Below are 6,133 nucleotides of genomic sequence, written 5' to 3'. Positions count from 1 at the left end.
ATCATAGATTCTAATCAACCTAAACATTTTTTGAGAACATATTGCCACATTTCTCTTCTATCTTGAGTGTGTGGTCATGCTTCAGTAATAAATTCGTATGTGTAAAGTATTGGTTTATTAGGTTGAATTAAATCTACTGAATTTATTTAAGTGATAAAAATTATAATAACTAAAACATGTAGTTTTAGCTTTTGGTTTGTTTTCAAATAAATCTCTCTAAAATAGGTAGCAAAATGTTTGTCACAGTAAAGGCCTAGGGAAGCTTATTTCTGGTTAGTTGGTTCAAATGTAATCATCAAATCATCTGTGTTTATAAATGACCACAAAGTATAAGTATGATTATTTTCTTATAATAAAATTATATGAATGTAAGTAGTATTTTTAATTATAATAAATTGTCATATATTAAGTAAACGATGTATTGTTCTGAGAAACTATTTTCATATGAAATTGTGCGTGTGCTCTTCATTTCACCCTCTAGTGGCGTGATGCCAGTACTGCACTCTCCCATTTAGTTATTTCAAAGCAGCCTCTACTTTCTTTAACATTTTTTTTTGTGGGATATGTGTTCTTTATTTACATATGCCAACAAATAAAAAACTAAAAATAGCTTTCCTTCCCGCTTGCCATTTTGTTTCATTTTGTATGTATGTCGCAGGTGTTACTGTCCAAGAGTTACTGTCCAAACCCTGAGGTGAGTCTGAGCGGCAAGCAGGCCTGCTGTGGTGGCAGCTCACACCACCAGACGCACAGAGGGCCCCGGGGTCTGTGCCTCCACAGCGGGGCAGGTTGAGGTGGCAACTGGAATACTGTCAGTGTTTCTCTGTGGAACATACAAGTGCAATTGTCTAAGTGAGTCTCAAAGCTAACGAACAGTTCAGGCAGGTTTAAAGGTATAAGTCATATCAGTATTGTCCAAAGCAAGTTTCTCCCTATAGGACTATTTGACACAGAGGCAAAATCTTACTGGGATTTTTATTTTTAAAAGCGTTCCCTTTCCACTCTGACCTCATGTCATTAGGTGACAACTTTCTTTCTCCAAATACCTTAGAAAAATGTCATGACTGTATGACTGTCTGCAGATCTCTTTTTTTTTTTTTTTTTGGCTGTATTATGTTGTGAATAGAACCATTTCTTTTATTATTGTTTTCAACTGCTACTTAATCTGATGATGTATACTTTTAAGTTCTCATCCACTTAAGAATTCTCATAACTAGACTGTGAGCTACTCAAGGGTCCTTAACTTCCCCTCTTCCTCCAGGAAACTTTCTCAAGTGTTTCAATTATCAGTAACTACTCCCTCTAGGTGCCTGCAATATATATTTGACACCTACTTGCATTGCCCTGCCTATGCAGCTAATTCTATTTTTATGCGTATAGGTGTTCTCCTCCCACCTGGAACCAAAAAGCCCTTTGAAATGGAAGCTATGTGTATTTACTTCTTTGTAGAAGTGTTTTAACAATGCTAATATCCAATCAACATTTGTAAAACACTCACTAGATCATCCATGCTAAAAATTAGACACAACAGATTGCCTAAGAGAAGGTCCTTGTACTCTTCTTGTCAAGATTATAAGGCCTCTAGTCTAGCCGACATATTTGGAAAATGGAAATTATTTTCTTTTAAAAAAAATATTTTTGTTTTTATTTTTAATTTTATTCATTTATTTTTTTAGAGAGGGAAGGGAGGGAGGGAAAGAGAGAGAGAGAGAGAAACATCAATGTGCAGTTGCTGGGGGTCATGGCCTGCAACCCAGGCATGTACCCTGACTGGGAATCGAATCTGTGACACTTTGGTTTGCAGCCCGAGCTTAATCCACTGAGCTATGCCAGCCAGGGCTTGGAAATGATTTTCTTAAAGTCAGGAAATTAGCCTTGGTTCAGCTTTCTTTAGTGCTTTAAAACTAACCTTTAATACCCCCCAAACAGGACAACTCCCACCTCATTATTAATCTTAGTATTTCCCAGCATCCATTCATCTGTATCCCTCTCTCAATGGTTCCCTATGAATCTTCCCTGCTCCCTAAACCCAACAGACCTCTTTTCTTCCCCTTCCCTGGAAAATAGTTCATTCATTAAAAGCCATAACTAGTGTTTGGAACCTTTTTCTAAAAAAACTAAATCCGAACCCTCTAAACTTAACTGAATCAGAAGCAAAGCTGATTTCACAGCCCATCCTGCTTTCAGATTTTGTCTGCTACTAGGAACTGAAAGGCTGGTGATGGCCTGAGAGGGTTCAGGTCCCACCTTGGAGGCACTGTCTTTTCTCATTACAGAGCTTCTCCACAGGCTTGGTCTGGCCCCATCACTACAGCTCTGGCCACAATCACTCCAGCTGATCCTTGAATAGGACTGTGAGGTATCAAAAAAGTCACTGGGGTAGACCAGAGATTGGTTAAGATTTACCTTTAAATCTCAAAGTTTTTGAACAGATTGATTTGCACAAAGCTGGATTTTGGCATTTTATCTCCATGTCACCTTAACTATTATGAGAGGAAATGAAAACTCTAAGATTTTAAATTAGTTGTTTCAGTTTCTCTTTCTTTCTCTCTCTCTGTAATGATTCAGGTTTGGCATCCTGTACAGCTCACTCTCTCACTCCCTCAGTTAAGATCATCCTTACATCAGAAACCTAGAAACCAGGATAGTAGCTTTCTGCCTCTTTAACTCTCCATAAGGCATCACTGTTATAGTATAATTTATGCATATGTGTATATGTGTGTATATATATATATATCGTTTTTTAAGTAACATGCTCTCCTCATTATATTTTGTTTGACATAGGCACTCAAGTATGTAGTTAGAAAGTAAATAAAGGCCACAGAAACTTCCCAAGGAAGATCATTAAAAAGAAAAAAAAATCCCTTCTACCTCTTCTATAATAGAGCTGGTCGTTGAGGCATGCCAGCTTAGACAATAGGTATCACCAGTGGTGATGGGAAGACTAGACCCTCCCCTCTTTGGGCTGTAGCTGAACTTCTATTGGTGGCCCTAGTAAAATATAGAACTCCTCATTTGTTCTAAGCAAGTCTTTTCTTCAGCTTTCCTTCAAACAATGCCTTTACTCTGCCATGAGAACACTAGGACTTGAAGATTTTGAACAGCACGGTTCTGGTTGGGAAGCAGTCTCTTTAAATCACCTGTGAGCTATGCAGGGAGAGGGAAAGATATGGGAGAATGGCAGGGAAGGAGGATGAGAAGGAAGACATCTCCTCTTCATTGGGAGCACTGGAAGAAAGCAAAGTTTTCAAAGTTGTTGCCGGTATCTTATGAAGGCCCAGGCTGCTACTATGCTGAGGGCAAAGAGTGGCACCAGCACCATAGCCACGGGAATGCTGCTCGGATCCCCTTCACCTCCATGTCCTATTGTCCCATTTTGCACCTGTAACCTGTGCTGCACCCTCAGGGACATGGCGTAGCCTGCGTTCCAGAAGAGATCTACAGCATCCTGGTGCAGCAGGTTCTTTAGGTCTTGACCATTTACCTGAGGGTCCTCTGGTAAGATTGATCTCTTCCTCAGTGACCAAATAATCCACTCTTCTGTTCATGTTTTACTGCCTGTTTGGTTTCCCACCTGGTCGACTAGTGCTAGCATAGGTGAAGGTGAATCAATCTCAGTGGAGCACCCAAAACACGACACTTTCAGTTGCCCCAGTTCCTGGACCAGAAAAGGACTTTAACATTTGTTTTATAGAATAATGCTAAATGTTCCTAAATTCATACATAGCAGTTTTTAGTTTATACTAAAATACTATGCTTACAGTCATAGAAATAAATTGATTTATTTTACTGTCTTTATGATATTAATAGATAGGTTAAGGACTCAAGCAATGAATTGTCCCACATACTTCCTCTTTCTACTTAAATATTTTGTTAAGTGTTTTACAACTACAAAATATGGTCTAAGGAAGTGATTTACATTCTTCTGAATGTTCCTTATTTTTAAATCAATTTTAAAATCATGATAAAGTGGTAAAAGATTATAAACTTGTCAAAAGAAGGCTAGGTCATGCATTTTACTAATCTTAACTGGAAATTTAAAATATATTTTAGTTTTCTACAAAATAGCTAAAGAATTAGAAACTTGCTTTTTGTTTTTTTGTTCTGAAGTTCAATCATTTATGTTAATATGATACCGGGTATTTTTATTACATTTATTGGAGTGATGTTGGTCAATAGGGTTATATAGATGTCAAGTGTACATTTATATGCTACATGATCTGTACATCACATCATGTGTCCCCCACCAAAGTCAAATTGTCTTCCATCCCCATATATTTGGCCCCTTTTTCCCTTTACTACTGCCCCACAGCCCCTTCCTTCTGGTAACCACCATACTGCTGTTTGTGTCTATGAGTTTTAAGTTCTATTCCACATAAGAGTTAAACCATATGGTTCTTAGCTTTTTCTGACTGACTTATTTCACTTAGCATAATATTCTCAAGGTCCAGCTATGTTGTTGCAAATGGCAGTATTTCATATTTTCTATGGTTGAGTAGTATTCCATAGTATATATATGTACCATATCTTCTTTGTTCAGTCCTTTATCAAAGAACACTTTGGTTGTATCCTTGTCCTGGCCACCATGAGGAATACTGCAGTGAACATGGTGCACATATCATTGCAAATAAGTGTTTTTGAGTCTTTCAAGTAGATAACCAGAAGAGGGATTGCTGGGTCATTTAGGAACTCTATTCTTAATTTTGGGGGGAAGTGCCATACTGGTTTCTATAGTGGCTGTACCAGTTTACATTTTCACTAGCAGTGAAGGAGGGTTCATTATTCTCCACAAACTTGCTTTTATTACCTGTCTTATGATAATAGCCATTCAAACAGGTGTGAGGTAGTATCTCATTGTGGTTTTCATTTGCATTTCCCTAATAGCTAGTCTAGTGAAGCTGAACATCATTTCGTGTATCTGTTGACCATTTGTATGCCTTCTTGGGAGACGTGTCTGTTCATGTCCTCTGCTAATTTTTATTTTAAATATTTTTTATTCATTTATTTTTAGAGAGATGTGAAAGGACCTGGCCTATAATCTGGGCATGTGCCCTGACTGGGAATCAAACTGGCAACCTTTTGGTTCAGAGGCTGGTGCTCAATTGAATGAGCCACACCAGCCAGGGAGATTTCTGCCCAATTTTTAAATGGATTGTTTGTTTGTTTGGTGTTAAGTGCATGAGTTCTTTATATATTTTTAATATTGACCCTTGTTGGAACTGTTTTTTTTTTGCAAATATCATCTCCCATTCATTTGGTTGCCTTTTGTTTTATTGTTAGTTTCTTTTGCTGTGCAGAAGCTTTTTATTGATATAGTCCCATTTGTTTATTTTTGTCTTTACTTCCCTTGCTTTTCAGGTGAAATTCATAAAATGTCCTCTAAAACCAAGGTCCATAAGTTTAGTACCTATGTTTTTTTCTATGTAATTTATTGTCTCAGATTCTAAATTTAGGTCTTTGATCTATTTTAAATTAATTTTGTAAACAGGGACAAACTGTAATCTAGTTTTATTCATTTGCCTGTGGCTTTCCAGTTTTCCCAGGACTGTGTATGGAAGAGGCTTTCTTTTCTCCATTGTTTGCTTTCAGCGCCTTTGTTGAAAATTATCTGTTCATATACGTTTGGTTTTATTTCTGGGCTCACACTTCTGTTCCACTGGTCTGTGTGTCTGGTTTTCTGCAAATACTATGCTGTTTTGGTTACCATAGCTCTAGAGTATAATTTGAAGTCAGCTAGTGCGATATCTTTGGCTTCATTCTCTTTTTCTGAGGATTACTTTGGCTATTCATGGTCTTTTATGGCCCATAGAAATCTGATGATATTTTTGTTCTATTTCTTAAAAAAATGACATTGGGGTTTTGATGGGGATTGCATTAAATCTGTATATTGCTTTGGGTAATATGGTCATTTTAACTATGTTGATTCTTGCAATCCATAAATATGGAGTATCTTTCCATTTCATTGTTTCTTTTTCAACCTCTTAATAATGCTTGTAGTTTTTAGTATATAGGTCCTTCACATCCTTGGTTAAGTTTATTCCTGTATATTTTATTATTTCGGTTGCAATTGCAAAGGGAATTGTTTTTTTTTTTTTAATTTCTTTTTCTGAAGTTTCATTGTTAGTATTTAAGG

The 6,133-nt window shown here is 37.0% G+C and overlaps 1 pseudogene; it reads right to left on the bottom strand.

Moving 5' to 3' along the window:
• Positions 1–2,518: 2,518 nt before the first annotated feature.
• LOC118497084 lies at positions 2,519–3,638 on the bottom strand (annotated as a pseudogene).
• Positions 3,639–6,133: the final 2,495 nt, after the last annotated feature.

This window comes from Phyllostomus discolor, chromosome 10 (assembly GCF_004126475.2).
Source record: "Phyllostomus discolor isolate MPI-MPIP mPhyDis1 chromosome 10, mPhyDis1.pri.v3, whole genome shotgun sequence".
Lineage (NCBI taxonomy): Eukaryota > Metazoa > Chordata > Mammalia > Chiroptera > Phyllostomidae > Phyllostomus > Phyllostomus discolor.
This window is presented reverse-complemented; position numbering and strand designations above follow the sequence as displayed.